At 38.7% G+C, this 19,838-nt stretch overlaps 1 protein-coding gene across 6 annotated transcripts in view; it reads right to left on the bottom strand.

Moving 5' to 3' along the window:
- Positions 1-19,838, bottom strand: part of LOC100643741 (mucin-5AC) — a 331,083-nt gene that overhangs the window by 88,785 nt on the left and 222,460 nt on the right. For all 6 annotated transcript variants that reach the window (XM_048410860.1, XM_012314481.3, XM_012314483.3 and 3 more), the window contains one exon: positions 14,387-14,502. The gene's annotated coding sequence lies outside the window, so the exon portion shown is untranslated. The remainder of the gene's footprint in view (positions 1-14,386; positions 14,503-19,838) is intronic.

Below are 19,838 nucleotides of genomic sequence, written 5' to 3'. Positions count from 1 at the left end.
TATCATAACTACCACGGCAGTGCGTTAAATGGATACAGTTATGATTTCATGTGCAGTCAGAATTCCCTTGATAACTATTATTTATTAACTATAAATAATAATTTATTAAGTAACAGTATTAATTTGTAAGTAACAAGTTGCAGTTCACGAATTACCGTTACATAAACAGTTTCCATAATTAGCTAGCTTGTCATTTATGAAACACAGTTATAGAACTTTACTTATTTTATCGCCAAACTTGTTGCTGCTATCTAAGAAAATTCAACTTGCAGCGAATCGTAGAATTTCGCTAATAATATTAATCCAACTGCGTGCAAGAAGGTTCAAGATTACGGAAAACCGAAACTTGGATAACTTTTAACAGTGTATAACATTTACTGTAAATGCTCTGCCTTATAATTCATTGATTTTCCTAACCAGTATTTTGAAAAGACTAGTTCATGCAAATGTTCTTGGTCAAATTCACGCGAGTAATTTCTGTTATTCCTGAAACTTGACAAACTCTCGTAGCCGTATTAGCTCGCGTGTAACTGTGATACTCGTCGTTCTTCGATCACGCAGTGCCGATAGAATCGCACTTTGGCAAAGTATAAATGTTGCCACGCTACGCGGCTCGAGACCTATGCGAGTTTTCACGGGGGCCAGTTTCGAGCGAGAACCGCTGCGCGAGATGCGATATTTGTCATTAATTCCTGCGTGTGACGTAAAACGAATTAATCCTAGTCGGCGCGGAAGCCACTTCTGCGAATATCCAAACACAAAAGCACGGATACGCGAATGTTCGAGTTATCGAGTCGTTATTGACGCGGCTCGTGATTAACCTCGGCACTCCGCGTTGCTCAATGTGCTCCATGCGTTCTGTTTTCCTGCCGCTAGACATTTCCGAAAGTGTTCCTTTCCTCTTCACGTCGAACAAATTTGTTCTTCAATTAAAATTACGAACATCGGAAAAAAGATTGCTTTTGTATTCTTTCTCGAGTGGAAATTCTCCGTTTACTTTGTTTACGGTTAATCTGTTCTATTGGGATTGGCAGATGTCAAAGCGTTTCGATGATAAAATCCATCGAGGGAAAGTAGAAGCTGCGCTTTTATTAAAACAAAAATTCATTAAAACTTCGACCCCACTCGGCGATCGAACGCTTAAGATGGCTGAAACGGACGGACCGTAGAAGTTTACAAAAGTAAAACTACTTGAACTGCACGCTGCAATGCGGCAGTCGTTTCAGAACTGACTAGGAGTGCTTTCAGTCTTGAGAAGTTGGGACAGAGTTGATGACTCAAGTCCAAGGCTAGACAAGTTCCGCAACCGAAGACCAACTTGAGAGTCTTAACTCTGTGAACACATTATGTAGTTCCTCGTACAGCATGCACTTTTAATTATCCTACTTAATAAACCGTGTCTAAATACGCTTTAGAAATTAGCTTATGAAGAATTGAAAATTATATTCTGTGGCTTTCTACTCCGAATTGTTCGTTAATATAATTACAAAAACAATAATGCTATGTTAACTGACAAATACCGAACAAATGTCTTGCTTCGTTATATGGCCGTTGCTATCCCTACCAGAGTTAGCTTCTAGTGTTATGTATATATAATAAATAAAATTTAACCACGATCTCCCAGAAATGTATCACCATTGATAAGTGGTCAGACAAAGTGTCAATTGAAGTCTGGCTAGTTAACAAAGTTATAACCGTAACATTCAGTTACATAAGCTTCGTACTGTACAGAATAAAAATACACGTAACAAAAATCCAAAGGAACAAGATTAACTCGTGGAAATCACAAAAATACCTAAATTGCAAGAGACATATATTCTCTCTCGAAATAAAACAAAACAAGCAAACCATTTAAACGATACAAACGGAACGAGAACACAACAATGAGCCGGTTGAAACAGCAATCGAGGTCTGCTTGGGTTACCAGTTACGATGAAAACCGAGCGGAGAAATTATGAAGTCGGGGAAACCATTTACGGTTTCGACGGCGTAAATAATTACCGTGTGTCAACGACACGTAGCCGTATTTACCGTGGCAAATGCATCATCGATAGCCGTGACAGGGCCGCTTCTAACCGCGACAGGGCAACTGCGACTCGCGCGCACGACCCGAGTTATCGTTCGTTCATCGATTCGTCGCTGGATTAGCAGCGAATGTCCATTATACGTTCGCGTGGAACGGTGGCTGACTCGTTAGCGGGCCACGGCGACCTATAAAATTTATTATCCTGGATCCGTGCGAGTACCGGGCACAATATCCCCCGCGGGACGCAAATTTGTAATCGGAATTTCGCGGAGCGCGGAAATTGCCACGGCGTTGTTTAAAGGGATCCACGTCCGAACAGATATGACAAACGTGCTTACATCCAACTCCCCAATTCGGGTGTTCTGGCACGCGTGCGTTCACGTTCAATTGGATTCTCCCGTCAAGAATTTGCATACCGACATACCACGCATTAAAACGGACAAATCATTTGTAAAACTGAATGCAAACGTAATCTAGAGTTCATAAAGACACGTAGACTTAAACATAGAAGCTCGCATAAAGATTTAAAGTACATTTAGCACACTTTGCGGATTTTTAAGTTACGCTGTTATATAAATTTCAAGCATCTAACAAGCTTCTTGTGTTCAACATTGGATTATTTTTTGACGAAATATTTGGAACTGGAGCGTACTAAAACGATTGACAGGGAATGTATAACTATATTTTACTGTTAATTCAACTTTGACTAGAATGTGCTATAGATCCTCATTCCAGGTTTCCACTCAATCTATTTATTAAAGTAGAGTAAATACGTATGAGACGATATTCTTCAAATTTTTGTATTCATTAACGATTATAAAAATAATGAATGTATGTATTCTATCTATTCGATCTCATAGTACAGAACGCAGTATCGCTTAATTTATGGCATGGTCAAGTGTCTGCGCTTTCCCTTATTAGGATGGAGTAACAGCTCTGAATATTTGTAGTATCACGCCGTTTTACAAATTAAAGAGGTATCGAATTTGTGTAATACTAGGGAAATGCATATAAGAACCTATAATAGTAAGAAGGCAAATATTATGGGAATGATAAGATTTTGTTGGTCCAGTCGGGAGTGTTTAGAAGAGACTGATAAATGAGAGAATGTAGGATACTTGGAATGAAGTGTTGGAGGTGTGGAAGAAGAGTGTTTGTGGATTTAGTACTTGAGATTATCGGGCAAATGCCGGCTGTATACCTATCTGAGATTCTGCGTAGAAATCTGAAGGTTTAACTGTTTCTTGAAGATAATCGCATCGAACGAAAGAAACATAGAAATAATGTGAAGAACAAATGTGTGTGCGTGTTAATAGAAATGGTCAAGAAAGATGCGTGCGTAAATTAATTAGTATCTAGAGTCTAAAATGAACGTCTATGTTCTTAGATATCAGAGATATCACATAATCAAACCTGTCTACAACTTAACATTCTTTCAATAATAAAAACTTCCAATTGTATCAAATTTACGATATCAAAAGCCAAAAACTCAATCATGGAGATCAATTCGGTTCATTGTAAGCTAAAGTCGAAGCATAAAATCAATCATACCTTCACAATAATTATCCATTTCCAATAAAAAAAACAGCTTATACATGATATCGTCGTTTACGATACAACAATGAAGAGATAGCAGAAGAAATACATATACATAACAATATAATGTAACAAAGTTTCCGTGTTTATCACGGCATGTTGCCAGTTTCGATAATTAAGCAGGAAATACAGGGATCGTGCACAACGGAAAAAGCAATTTAAATCGGAAGCGGAGCGGCGGCAACCGCTCCCGCTGCATTATTTCATTATTTCGTCGAAATCATTTCATTAACACGGGTTGCATCGTTTCGATGGCCGTTCATCGACACCGTTACCGCCACCATTATCGCGGGATATCGCGACCGTGTGCTGGCCTATAAATCGCGGGGTTCGCTGCGAGCGATTGCCTTATTACCATGCAGCTATCGGTAAAAACGCGCAGCTGCAGCTGACGCGGTCCGTTCCGGAACGCGCGACAAGACGGGCAAAAAACTTCTTCCACCACCGGCCAGAGTTTCCGATTGGATTAAAATTTGCGAAACTAGCTTTCGCGTTCCATGAATAATTTTCGCGCGTCCGCGAGACGCTCCAACCGGTCCTCTTTGGCAAGTCCCGATGACAGAACATATGAAGAGAGAAAAGACAGTCACGAAAACGATTAAACAATAGTCGATTAACGTTTGTGAAAGTTGAGTGAGAATTTGTTACCATTAACGATTGCTTTTGCAAAATTGGCTAACACACCCTTTGTTGGAGGAAGATTGATGATTATGGTAACTGAAACTTTTCGGATGAATTGTTTCAATTGCCTGAAATGTTTTGTCACATTTACTAAGTTTTGTTTCTCAAGTTGTACACCAATAGCACGAAATTTGAACCGAAGAACTAAGAATGGAGGGTGTACGAAAAATATATAATATAAGGGAAAACAATTCAATCATTCGAATCTGCAAAAATGCTCCGTTGTGAATGTTTAAAAATAACAATAGAAATCATTTTATATGACCTCGTCGAAAGATAAATGAATAGTTTATACAATTGGGGTTCACGTAATAGGAGTTCATTCTTCTCACCACCCATGATTTTTCATTCATATAATAGGGATTCACGTTCAATGAATTCAATCGATTGGAGTCCATTTAATTGGGCACGGTCTAAAATTTCGTTCAAATAAATGGAGTTACTGTAGTAGTAATTAACGCATGAATCGTCGGTCTATATGTACCTGATTGGACTGCTCGTGCTATCGACGATTCAATGTGTTCTTGACAAATATATAAGCCATTCGAAAACTACATTGATCAACTACGAAACAGGAAAGTAGAAACGTGTGATGATATTACGAGCATTATTCTTTTAAATTTATTTTGCAATTCATCTCATACTGTTACATTAAAGGAATGTATGGAAGTATTGTATCTTTGATGAATTGAACATTAATTATGTACCTGGACAATAAAATTGTCGACCTGATAAAAAGTGGGATTGTTCATTCACACGTAAAGAGGAATCGCTGAACATTCTTCAAAAACTTTTCTAAAAAAATTAGTTTCTTTGAATTAATTATCTTGACTGCTCTAATTGTAAGTGGAATGGAGTTAGTTGTTAAGTTTTGTTACGCTTAGCTGTCGAAATAGGTATGTCGATAAATCATCTATAGTGATACTCAGAAAGTCAGCCAGGGATAGTCAGTCTCGGAGATACATGTTCTAATGTAGATATCTATGATAAATAGAGTCTCTATTACGAACCGACGTCTTTAGTTTAGAATGGTATTGCACGGTTGTTCTACAAGCACACTGGTTCTCTTAAGAGATATCAATGGATAGACAAACTGTCGGTTCTGTATCTTAAATGATATGCCCGATGAAGCTATCTCTGAAGAGGGAAGCAAAATAGAAAGTGTATACCTACCCGATATCTAGTGCTGATATCTACTTGTCAGAATACTGGAGATTGCAATAACTTTCTCTACAGTGCGTTACACCGTGTAAAATGTCGAGCAAGTCAATTGCTATCATTCTAATTTCATATCTTAGGATGCGTGTACGTACATTAAGATTTGTTGATTAAGACTCACAATTGATCAATAGTTGATTAACAATTTGCAAATCAATTTCAACTTACTGAGGTATAACTCCTCCTTTTAGTGCAAATACGCATCTGTACAAAATATTCGATGAGAACAACGTATAGCGACATACATAATAGCATACAACGTTTGCGTACAGTAGCCATGAAAATGTTCAAAAGTAATTGAATAAAAGCTAATACACTTAATGTAGTTTAAATTTACTAGCCTCATATGTAAAGTTGATTAAAATATAACGAGGTAACTAGTCGAGGAAACACATATATTCTCATTAGCTTAACAAATAAGTAATCCTGTTACCAAACACGCATCCCTAATAAGGAGAGAAGATTAACTAGAGGAAATCGACATTAAATATTACGTTATTGAAATGTTAAATAAATGGTCAATGTGCGTGGTTAAATTATAATCGCGACTGGTTTTTTCTTCCAGAAGATATTTTCTATCGGCTCATAAAATTGTCCCGGGCCGACGAATCGAGCACGCCACGGAGAATTCTTTCGCAAATGGTTATCAACGTCACCAGCCGTTGAGAAAGTCCCTGCAACGAGTAGGACGGTCGTCGTTGCGAAATCAAGCTGGAAGGCGATTGAATATTCATGTAGAGAGAAGTCTCAACTCTCTCTCTCCCTCGCTCTCTATCCCTTTCAAGTCGCCTCCCTTTCCAGTCGTCTCCCCAACACGGAGCTCCACTCCAATCCTGACGTTGGCACCTGATACGGTCTATGCTCGCGCGAACGGCTGGAACGCATTATCGGGCATCTCTTTGGCGACGGAGACGCGTCCTGACGTTCGAGGGCGTCGATTATCCGTATTGTACGCTTCGAGCTTCCTAACACTTTCTCTGAAATGTAGAGAAGACTTGGAAGATTCGATTTTACGCCGAAACAGGGACCGAGTTCTTGATAATGTATCAGGTAAATTTTAAAAAATTGATTGAAAATGGCTATATGTTTTGAATTGTGCGGGGATCGAAAAATGTCTTTGTTGAACTTATCGAGAGATATAATAGTTTCAGACTAACGTGTAAGATCAGAATGTTATTCTTATCAAATCAAATGGACGTCTGGAGGTATGTTAGAAAGAAAGATGTTACAACAATCTTTATCAGTAAAATTAAGATGCTACAGCGATTTTCATCGTGTCTTATAAGAAAAGTTTTAGGATTTTTATTAAGAAAATTTCATTCGAAGATCAACATGAAAAATAGATAAATTAATTTAATAGGATATCTGTATTGGGTAGTAACTTTGTTCTAGATCGCAAGCCTGGAGCGGATACATATTTCAATGTATATTAGAATGAACAGTTACCATAACGAACGAACTTCCAGAACCAATTACGTTCGTTCTAGCATACTCCACTATACATTATTCCGAATGACTTGTATTACATTGAATACACGGTTCTTCCTGAGAAGATTTAACACTTGAAGGATGCACATATTATGATACTTATTGGTATCCTTCATCAATTTAACTCTCTTTAAACACAATTTTCTTGCTGTCCCACATAAATACCAACTTTTATCAATTATCAATAAACTAATATCTACACAACTTTCCATATTACACTTCATAGATATCGTTCATCAATCTGCCTCGTAATTACCCCACATGAATAATCCGATAAACGCAAATAAACCTAATACATCTATGCTATTGTATATTAAAGTATTACCCATGTCGGTAGCCCGTTATACACATGTTTGCTTTAAAATTGTTGGGAGAGTCTTCCGGGAAAGGTCGACTTATTGCCAGAGTTTCCGAGCAATTTCGCACACGCCATATACGTGGGGGTCGACGTAGGGTGCGGAAGAGCGTTGTTCCCCGGACATGGCGAGAAGTGGCAAGAAGGAGGACGCGAGGCCATGTAACAAAACTTGGCGACCTTTCAAGCCGGAATTCCGGTTCTTCGTTCTCTCGCTATGGTTTAAACGATGGAACGAATCCTTTCTCTTCGCCAGTACCTAGAAAAGCGGTGAATCCCCGAGGGTGGCGACTGACTTCTGAATTTGTGATACGAAAACGCCACGGACCTGCTCTTATCCTCTCTCTGTCTGTATCTGTCTCTGTCTGTCTGTCTGTCTGTCTCTCTCTCTCTCTCTCTTTCTCTCTCTCTCTCTCTCTCTATCTATCTCTCTCTCTCTCTCTCAGTTTGGAATTCTCCTTGGAAAACCAAGAAATACCTTAAAGGGACGTCCAAGACAGAGCTAAGATACCTGCTATCGAATTTCTTTATCAGGTCTGTAAGTATGAAACCGGAATTTGCCTATAGATGACCCTAGCTGATAATGTAGTTATCACTAAACTGCGCCATTGATGCCAAAAGTCTTTGTTGACATCTTACAAACATTTTCGACTCAGAACAATACAAGTTTCATACAACAGCATAGTTTGTAATACCGTTGAACATGTCGAATTTTGTGCCTGGAAACTACGATTTGCGGACAGCATTGATTTTCTGTTACCATTTGAAGAAAACTGCTGCAGAATCGCATCGAATGCTTGTCGAAGCTTACAGCGAACATGCTCTTGGTAAATCACAGTGCTTTGAGTGGTTTAAAAAATTCAGAAGTGGCAATTTTGACGTGAGGGACGAAGAACGTGGAAGAAAGGTGTGATCTATTATGAGCTGTTAAAACCTGGCGAAACCATTAATACTGAGCGCTACCGACAGCAAATGATCGATTTGAATTAAGCTTTGCGTGAAAAACGACCAAAAAAGGCAACACAAAGTAATTTTGCTTCATGATAATGCACCATCACATACAGAAAAACCGGTCAAAGAAACGATTGAAGCGTTCAGTTGGGAAATACTTTTGCACGCGGCTTACTCACCAGACATGGCCCCATCCGATTACTATTTATTTGCATCGATGGAACACGCACTTTCTGACCAGCACTTCACTTCTTACGAAAATGTACGAAAATGCCTCGATGACTGGTTTGCCTTAAAAGAGCGACAGTTTTTTTGGCGTGGCATCCACCAATTGTCAGACAGGTGGGAAAAATGTATAGCTAGCGATGGGCAATACTTCGAATAAAATATTTTTGATCATTTTCATACAATAAACGTGTATTTTCTATACAAAAATTCCGGTTTCATATTTAGATACCTGGTAGTTGCTCTTTACGATTAGTGTAAACTAGATTAAAATCAATCAAATTTATGCATTAACGGTAGACCAAGTTATTATACAATTATTATGTAATATTAGAATGAGGATTTCGTGCGGTTGCGTATTATGAATGGATCTCAAGAGCTAGAGACGCGTAGGAGAAGTAGGCGTGACTGAATATGTCCCGAGATTATCATGTAGGAACAGTTTGCTTGAAGTAAGGGAAATTGTAAAATAAAAAAAGATGTGTTCTTAAATTAGCTCTTAAATTCTTTCATATCGTATCTTCCTTTGTATTTCCATACCGTACCTTTAAATTTCAGAATTATTTTTCATATATCTAACCATGGTGTAACAAAAATTCTTACGGTAGATTTCCATTATCATCTTCCCCTTATGTTTCACACATTTTTCATTCAGATACCCTTAAATTAACTAAGTCAATCTAGACACAATTTCGTATTCTATTTCAATAAGATCAGAAAGAGAATACAGATTTAATAGTTTCAAGTGACTAAACCGCGTGATGATCGAATTACTCGGACGTCGATTAGCGAACAGTTAATTGATTCAGCGAAACTCGATGTTTCCGCGGGCATTTTTCTCTCGTGAGAAAGCCGGCCGCAATAATTAAACGGCGGGCGATCCGCGCTTACACCGCTTGACGCTTTTCATTAAGCTCGAGCGTGTAGCGTAATTGCTTTAGCGTTCCGCGTGTCTCGTTCCCTCGCTGCATACCATCCGCGTCCCCATCCCCAGCATTCACCCGACACGTACTTACGATCCGATAAACTTTCACAGAGAGGGAAAAGAAGTTGGTTGTTTTCGACCTCGAAAAGCATAGGAGTCTGGTGCGTGCAACGAGCTGTCGTTGCAGAGAATTCGAAAGAAATGGAGGACACTGGGTTGAAAGGGCACGTTCTAGGTTTCAACAAAAGGCTTTCGTGACTACAAGAACGTTCAGAGTGACCTATCAAACGGCTACATCAGTCATTTTCCGGTTAACCGTCTATTTCACAGTGAAAAAGAAAGAAGTAAAGAACGAGAGATACCGAGAGACAAGGTGAACTACCATGGCCTAGGTCCATGGGATTTGAGTGTCTTTTACGAGACCGTTTCGTTGAGTTCGCGAGACCATAGCGGTATCGTTGACCCTCTAAGGATGGGACGGACATAAATAAATTCAGGGATGGCAGAACGTAAAGTTTTATACACAAGGTTTGTGAAATGTTTGGTTACGCTTGCGGGCTACAATGTCGGTAAACCGTGAGGTCGAGAACGCTCTCCATAAATGCAACCGTTCTCTCTTTAGGTTAGATTCTATGTGTAAAAGGAGCTGCTTTATAGAATGATAAACGCGCACCTTTTTGTTCATTTAACACATTGATCGTTTAAATTTCGAAAACAGTTATTTGTATCATTGAAATAACGAGAATCTTTGTAGAGATTTCTGTAAATCGTACTCGCAATCGTATCATATCTTCCGAAAGACAAGAGTTTAGTTTTAATTATCGATAATAGCTAACAGTTCCGTTCGTTAAAATCTTCTGTTTAGGACTAGACTCTCCATTCACTTCTTAAATAGAAATTAATCGATCGATATATCATTCCACTATGAATTATATATTCAATATCTGTTTAATGAATAACGAATCACTGATTCTATAGAATAAAAAAGTACACAAATATTCTATTTGTTATAATCATAAAATGGAGAGAATATTTATTGTCTCTTAAATGAACTCTGAATCGCTTAATAAAGTATGGCAAACACTTTCGCTACATGAAGAACAAAGAAACTAAAAACAGGACGATAGAAAATGAGGCAGCAGCCAATTTGAGCATCGCTGACGCACAATGTTGCTCGCGAATCGCGTGTCGCGATCTGTTGCGCTATAAATACCGAAGGATCGCTGATAGAGATGCGAAACATCGTAGCACGCGACCAATACCATTTTGCCACTCCCATAAAGCAACCGAACCCATCGACTATACAATTTACATTCGTGAATCCTCCTCGGGTCACACTGGATCGCCGTCCGATCGCTCGCAGCACATGGTCGAACAGTTAATATCGATATGGCAGTGCGACGACAAAAGTATACTCGATAGAAGCGAAGATGAAAAGGCGGCGCCGAGGGATGGATCGGCGTGCGGTTATTCGACGAGCGTGCGAGGCCACTTCTGCACAGTTTCCATGGCATTCGCGTCTTACAGGCAATGAAACATATCGATCAAATGTCCTTTTACCCTGGTCTAGATGACGAAACTTTATCATTGGGGAACAAACCCGATCAGAATGTTTTTCCTCGACATTTACTGTCAATCTTACAACCTACATTTATTCTCGTTGTGGGACGAACACGCGGTTTGATCATCGAATGGTCGTTTTGTCGCCGTTTTGTTAGCTCATTATGCTGGATTGGCATCTTCGTGAGGTTCGATGTTCCTCTTTAACTTTTTGAAAAGTGTTATGTATGTTATATATGTTGTTGTGGTTTATACAGAACTGTTATTTTATGTTTATGAGGTTACGGAAAGTTTTATCGTTTTTATTCATCGAAAGCAAAAGGAATCAGCTGTTTTAAATGAAATTTTTACGAAGTAGTTTCCAATATAATCTTTCTAATTCGCTGTTACTTCTGCTTAGCGTCAACCATCTATCTGGTGATTTTCGATAAATAATATTGTAAATATACAAGCGTAATCTGAGAATAAAATTTTTTAATCAACTTAGTAAAATGCTATAACGCAAAATACGTGATTTCAAACAAAAAGCACCATTTTTTCGGATAAATAGTTGATTCTCAGTAACGCCCTAGAACGTCACGCACTTGAAACTTGCCATCCGGGAGAATGCACTTTTCCGAGTGCTCTTTCCGCTGCTCTTCCTTGCGTCGTTGCCATATAAGGGAGCATTTCCGTAATCCCAGTCTTTCTGTATTATTTAATTTCTTCTTGTTCTTATTCGTTCCTCTCGCTTTCGGTTTACGTTTAGTCCCCCCTGGCCGCCCCTTTCTCTTCACTTGGTTTCTGCATATTTACGTTTTAAATAACCTTTCATGTGCTCACGCTTTTTGTTGCGCGACTCTCTTCCCAGATGGGAATAAAGACTTTATTCTATTCCGCTTCAGTTTATCCCGCTTATATCTGCACGTTCCGTATCTACTGATTCAACACGCTGTCCTGGCATCATTATGAACGTGCACAAATACTATGAACGTGCATAAACACTATAGATCCAGGTAGATCCAGGTAAATTATCGGTCGGGCGAACCGGTTACGAAAGACGTGTAGCCCGAACGAAGGGGCGACCCGATCGGAATTGCTAATTAGGCGCGTGTAAAATTACTGTAAATCGACGAGCCCACTATTACCGTAAACAGCCTATCCTGCCCGAGAATATTTCACCGTAGGGGGGACCCGGCGAAGCGTTTATCTTCGCGGACGAGATTTAAACGCATACTATCCGCAAACGATTTTCCATTCCGGTCGGTGAACGCGTGTTCGATCGCCGGGGATGCCAGAGGCGACGCTGTTTCGAATCTTTCCAGAGAAGCTGAGCGAGAAGGGTTGTTCGCTGCGATGTAACTAAAGACAGATCACAAACTGGGAAAGGAAGTTCTGCGTACTTTGAGAAGATTAACTTCTTGCTATGGTGCGTGTATACTTGGAGTCACGATGGTGGATGTTTGTTTTTCTGGCTCGTTTCAAGTTTGAAGGTATATTCTAAGATGTTTTATCTCTATTCAAGATATCATAGATTCTTGTCTATTATTAGGAAAACGTCAACAATCTTTAGAAAAATGTCAATTGTCTTGAAAATTCAAAACAGTACAAGGGAAAAGTTATGAGTCGTAATATCGGTTAGCCTGAACCAAATAACTTTGCCTTGACACAATTTTTTGTATCACGAAAATAACTAAAATGCCAAGGAATCTAAAAGAAAGAAAATACTTGATTAAATATCAAGGGGAACATTCAATATCGCAATCATAGGAGAATCATCAAGAACCACCAAGAATCGCAAGATCGTAAATTTGTCATCGATACACGATTTGATTTTCTATAATCCTTCATGGTTGCATCGTAATTACTGGCACGAGAAAGATTAAATCACGTCGTGCTTTATCCATATTACCAAAGATCCAATAGTTTGTTTGAAGAGAATATCACGCGAAGCAGACCCTGGCGTTACGATAAATATTCGAAACGTCTAGAATTTCAGATTCATGAAGTTCGAGCGCGGCGTATGAATTACTGGGAAGAGGTGGTGGAAGTTTAATCGGGATACGCGTCCTTGATATCGGCCGGCGGGAAACGCAGGCGCAGCGTACCACGCGCCTCCGCTTGAAATTATACCGTGGCTCGTTCCGTTCCTCCAGAGACTACAAATCGTTCGAGAGTATCAAGATTTCACGCAGTCCTTGCTCCACTTTCCCCTCTTTCTCCTTCTCTCCGCCAACTCTCTCACCCCCGCACGCCTTTCAATTACCGTAATTTTCGTTATAAATTTATCTCGTTGTAAAAACGTTTTATTACGCAATCCGCACGATTTAATGCCGGCACCGATTTCGTGCGTTCCCGCCCGTCCATAGATCTTGCTCGATGGTTTGCAATAAAGGAGGATACATTCAGCTGAAATTGACGGCGATACTGTTTATCGCGCTTGAAAGTTATATTTCGATTTCTGTCGGGCAAATGGACCGTTCTTTTCCAGATCGTAAAGATTTCCTTCCACTCCTTTTATGGACTCTGGACTTGTTAATTTTCTTATGAATGAAAGAATCCGGATCTATTACTTGGAATCGGAGTATCATGTAAATTTTGTATAATCCCGAAGTATCTTGAGATGATTTTTAACGTGATTTTGTGATTCGTCTTAACGTAAATGGCCTTGAACGTTCTTTTATGATCTCTTTGAATGACCACAACAAACAATTATAGGAATTTGTTGTGAATCTTTATGCATGTACTTCGATGATACGATAGAATTTTATATAGTACTTTTAAAAATAGATGGCCAAATAAGAAATGGCTAGGAGATCGCTTTGGTTCTCGCGAATTCTCTGTCATTAAATGTAACAGTTTCTGACGGCATAGCTATTAACAGTAACAGTCAGCCATGTAATTAATATCTGTATTCTTATTAGTTCCTGAAATCCCACGGTAGACAGCGTTGATGCTATTATCCATTACACGTGATCATCGAATCTCTACATGGTCTAAACATACTACTACCTCGTTATATTCATCAACCCGTAATCTCGTACTCTTTTGATGAAACAGTGCAAACGATCCTTATAAAAGCGACACTTCCTAACATCCTATCAAACAATCCTTCTTATTCATTCTAACCCAATCTAAAACTATTGTTGTTCGCTATTAAAAGGGATTGTAAAGGACTAAAAATAAATAAACAACAAAAACAAAAATATCAGAAACGTGACCGCGCATCGAAAATAGAGGTGGCTACAGTTCGATTTCGGCATTTTCTGCCGTCAAAGGCAAGCAGGAAGGGTATTTGCTGTAAAGTCGGCGCGTAAAATGACGTATGGAACAACTGATGCATAAAAGACAAACATAAAGTCCGGGTAAAAGAGAATCCTACCTGGTGTGGCTGCAGGGTGTCAGGGATAGGCCGTGGTGTGCTATTAGCCAGCCGTGCTTACGGGGCGCATAAGCGCAACCTCCACCTCCGAGCTACTCCGGCTTTGTCTCTGCATCCTGAAAAAGCGAGAAATAAGCGAAATGAGTTTTATGCTGTGGAGAGTCGCGCCACTGCGTGACAAAGTACTTACGCGTCGTCCTCGGGACCAGCGACCGACTGTCGTTCGCTTTCCCGACGATATTACGAAATTTATATCGCTTGCGTTATTCTGACTGACGTGCAATACATAGGAAGATTGCTTTGTTTCAATGTTGATACCGAGATTTATAGCATGGAAAATGAAAAAAGGATTAATTCATACTTCAAACTGGTAATGAACCTTATTCAGAATACAATGAGGTTGTAAGTCGTGTTCTATGTTGCATGGTATAGTCTATTGCACGCCAGGATAATCAACCGTATCACATATTTAAGTTATCAGTTCTCAGCGTTTTAATACATTTGTAAAATAGAGTAGAATGAAATTTTATCATTTTTTATATGTAATACTTGGCTTGCATAAATTTTCTAATTTGTCCTGGTTCTCGTATAATAAAGAGATCACGAATATTTTCAATTAAACGAATAAGTACAGCCTTCTTTATGTTATATAAACTACGGATAAGCCACACGTGCAATCATTTCTGAGTTGCAGTATAGTTACACTTAACGGAATCGCATAATATTCTAACGGGCGGGAACACTTTCAAATTGACGTTTAACAAACATGACTTCTGTAATGAACGGGCCGAACTCTGAATAAACATGCAAATCAGCGGCCCACCCTCGTCGGTGAAGACGCTCTTCAACTCGGATAATATACATAGTGCAAGGGTTCTGAATTCCAGCGACCCTCTGTGGTTCGAAATCACGTTATATACTCGGAAACACATGATACACCATATTCCAGATATACGTCTGTGTCCAAGTCGACGGTTTAGCCCGACTAAAATCGATCGTTTGTCAAATTCGAAAAGCGACAGCGCAAGGTCCGAACACCAGCGCGAAGTTATTAATATTCCTTGTCGGTTCGACGATTTCCTATCGCGCGTAGATACTCGAAGCCCGCTTTGAAATTCTGCCCCGGTCGACCGAACCTTTTTTCTGTTACAATGTCGCTTTTAGATACACGCTGGAAGTTTGATATTGAAAAAAAAAGGAAAAACGAAAGCGGTTCGCCGAGGATTGATGGGCGAGAGTTGCACCCCGCGGGTACAGCGCATCGGTATTCGGCGCAGAGTGTACGATTGAACATCAATATACGTTTTACCCTCGTCCGGCCTTGGTCACGCGGAGGAAGCACGATCGACGCGGAAAAACGGCCAACAATAAGTGGCTGCTGCCATTAGTCTTGGTAACCGTTATGGCACGAAGCGTACGATTGAACTTTTTCAAACGTCCCAGAATTTAGTTCGATTCAATTTCTAGTAATTTCAAGTAATTCCTACGCGTCGTTTCTTCAATTGAATAGTCTTGACAGAAATTGAGTTCTCGGTGGTTGGTAATTACTGATTAACCTTTTGATGTAAGTCGATTTCAGGTAGTTTGCATAGAACCAAATTTTGAAGTGGTAATTGTCACAAATTGTCAGAAGAACGACGGATACTTCCTATGTCAATATAAATAAAATAAAATTCAAAATGTCTCTACGTTTCCATCTCGAACTTCAAAAAAATGATTAAGATGACATAAGGTGACACTTGTCATTGTACATAGGGAAATGCATAATCTACAGGTACGAAGATACGAAATCTGGCGTCAAGAAGTTAAATTTCGAAAATTATGTATGGTCATAAATATTGGTATTTCTAATCTTACATATATTTGAATATAATTGAAAACTATAGCTGTGATATATAAATCGAAATATAAACTTTACATTTTACATTATACCCACGGTAGAGCCTTTCAATTTTTAAATACAAAAGTATAAATTACATTTCAATTCTTCGTTTCTCTTCCCTATATGTTTATATTTATATTCAAGAACGAATTAAAAGTATACGTTTGATCGCGAAATGAAAGTTGCCCTCGCAATTAATTAAATAAATTACTAGCGACCAGTAAACGTACAGTTTCTTTTTGTCCGCGTTTAAATCCAACTCGCACAACGCGCCCCGCATAAATAATATAATTCACAACGGAAGCGAGTCGTTTCACTCGTCACACCGTGAACGCGTCTGCGTTCACAGCGTTAATTGTTTTCCAAATTAATTCGTATTCTCTGACATGCAACAGATCAAAGTGTAGCAACGCTGCAAATAACCGGATTGGTTAATAACGGCTACAAATTAGTCAGATGGTTAAATATTTTCATTAACTGCTGCGTTGTCGTTGCTTTTCACAGTCGATTGGAACAACAGCCGCGATTAATTAACGATAACGGTTAATGCTTTTCGTCGAATCAAACAACGATTGTTAGGAGATTCAACATTTTCGTTTATACAGACGTTCGTGTAATGGTCATTGGAAGAGAGGAAAGCTAAGTTGCTTGCCATCGTAGGAAAAGTTTATATTGGATTTCATATTTAATGCAACGCACACCGTTGCTACGAGGAAGCTCGCTTCCCAGATAAATTATTTATGTTGGAACGCTTTGTCTCTATCCGACGAACGAGGGTTGGCCCGCATCGACCGAGAATCAGGCACGAAGGAAAGAGGGAGAGAAAATAGGGGATGATCGTCGAGAGACTGCGATAAGCTTCCGATCTGAACGAAAACCGTCCATCCTTTGGGGAACGACTACGATGAAATCTTGCTGAGTCGATGGGTCAACGATATACACGAATGATATTACGGAACGTGCCATAACGTCTCTTCCACGTTAAAAGTTCTACGCGTCGTTATTTTCATGCGAGCCTCATATTTGCTAAATCGGTTAAATTCACAAATCAAGAAGTAGAGAAAATTCATGAAATTATATAAAACAAACTAATTGTATCAATATATCTTAACACTAGAACTATCGATAGTTAACACGAAGCTATTTCTACCAAAACCAATCAAAATGACTGGTCTTTAAAAAATACGCAATAATAGAATATTTTTATATTTATTGATTTATTATTTTCTTACAGAAGGAATTCCATGTTATGTTTTTTTATTTATTTATTTTTATTCACAATTTGTCCAATTTGGACATTTGGTAGAATTTCCATGTTATATAGTACATTTTTGGTATTATTAATCCATCTGAGTCCATGATCCCTAAACGAGGATTGACACATTTATAAAATTGTAGAACCAGTCATTTTGATTGGTGTGGCATTTCTAGTGTTAGCATCTAGCGATCTAGCGATCGATCCAGAATTTTCCCGGTAACTGATATCGTCATATCGAATGATACGCAGTAAATATTTTAAAAACGTGTGGGAAATTGTACAAAACGAGGAAACTGGTTAATTGGGGTTCGATAAACAGATTGCAGAACCCTTTTACACTTTGTACCAATCATTTTGACTGGTACTGGTATAAGTAGCCTTGATACAAAATTATTTTGAGTTTGAATACATAAAAAACAAAATAAAATTCATTATATTATTCTTTTAGTTATCGTTGCGAAAGTCATTATATCATTGCGAAAGAAAAATATAACATGAAGTAGGAATTTATAAATAAAATTGTAAAACTAGTTAATTTGACTGGTGTCGTAGTTCTAGTATTAAGAGGTCGGCACTAAAATTTTAAAAATTTCAAAAAGTGGAATTAACCACATTGGCCTGTGAATGACTCATGTAAGTACTTTTAAAAAAGACAAAATCTGTTCAGCGATAGATCCAACTGTAAATAACTTCTGTAAAACGACGTGCATGATACGCACAAGATATCGTGGTTCAAAATTACGTTGAGAACAGCGATAACGCGGTGGCCGGTCTGACGACAAACGTCTGACGTAATAAGCAGTCGCGCATTTTGACGCAGACGCGCGCTTAACGATGAATATCCGAGGCTCGATGACGTAATATTCTGACAGTTCGGAACTTTCCGAGATGTTGTTATAACTCTGCGTATACAAGTTTCAACGATACTGTCCCTAAAACTTGTCCGTTTTAGGTATTTGCATATAACAGTACGGGAACAGAAATTCGCAACTGATGGTGGAAGTCATAAAAATCACAGGATCGTTAACGGACGCGTTAATTGTTCGTCAGAGAAATGCATGAATTATTATCTGCTGAAGAGATGATACGTTGAAATGAAACGACTCGCGTCTATAAGGACTTAATCGTCTCGCGCATATCAACTCGCAATTTCACTTCATACCTTTTCATGAGAGAAAAAGTACGAGGAAGATAAAAGGACGATTAAAAAAGAAGTGTAAAACATCGAACAAATGAAGAAAGTGAACGTGACGTTAAAATGAATTTTTATGGGTTCATCGCGATTCGCAGGTCACTGTTGATCGATCTCTTCTTCGGCTGCTTCGCCTGAGGAGCGTATATAAATATTATAACAAAGGATTCTTATTCTTCGAAAGTGACGTCGATTAACCTGGCGAACACGTTAACTGCTGCGCAGATTTTATATATTTTGGCCTAAGGGCCACACATAGACTTAAATATACCGTTAACTTTCTCTGACAATATTATTTAGATCATTCATGTCGTTGAACATTTTTTAATTCGTGAAATTTATCTCATTTTAATCGTACTAAAAAATTTAGTAAGAGAATCATCGATAACCACCGTAATAGCCAACGCGTTAATCAGTTAATAGTTAATTAGTTAATAGACCGCAAGTGCTTCGGCTACGAAGTCGAATTCAATATTCTATGGTATTTCATGCGAGCTCGTATCTCTACCGGATTGAGCTTCTCATCGTGTTTTAAGCAGATTAGACAGAGAATCGTTATCCATTAAATATGCTAATATTTTTGAACGGTTCCTGGAAACTCGTCGTTTCGATTTATTTAATTTTCCTAGATTCGCGATGAGATGTCTTATATACGTTGTATTCTTCGCTGTATTATAGCTTCGATGATTGATTTGCACAAACGTGAGAATCGAATACCGATCGTTAATATACAGTGTTGCACGGTTACATGAACATAGTCTCGTAGTTTTCCTTTTTGTCGAGCCGTAAACAATGGGAGCGATTCTCACGCAAACGATGAATGAGGCCATCGATAATGAATTATAATTCATCGATAATCACCTCCTGTTCATTTGATATCAGAAAGATAAAATTAAAACGATTCTTGATTCGGTTTCTTTCAGATATTTATTGATTTGTCCATTCAGTCGGGTTATTTTGAGAAATTTTCGTTAATTGTGACATTGATTTACATCTGTTAAATATATCTTCATCCAGGAACTATTTCAGCTGACTGACTGTTTACGAATATAAATAGAAACAGCGACGAGCAGCTAGATTATATACACTAAATTAATTGTCAATTGAATGGAGATTTATT

The sequence above is a fragment of the Bombus terrestris genome, chromosome 12, assembly GCF_910591885.1.
Source record: "Bombus terrestris chromosome 12, iyBomTerr1.2, whole genome shotgun sequence".
Classification (NCBI taxonomy): domain Eukaryota; kingdom Metazoa; phylum Arthropoda; class Insecta; order Hymenoptera; family Apidae; genus Bombus; species Bombus terrestris.
This window is presented reverse-complemented; position numbering and strand designations above follow the sequence as displayed.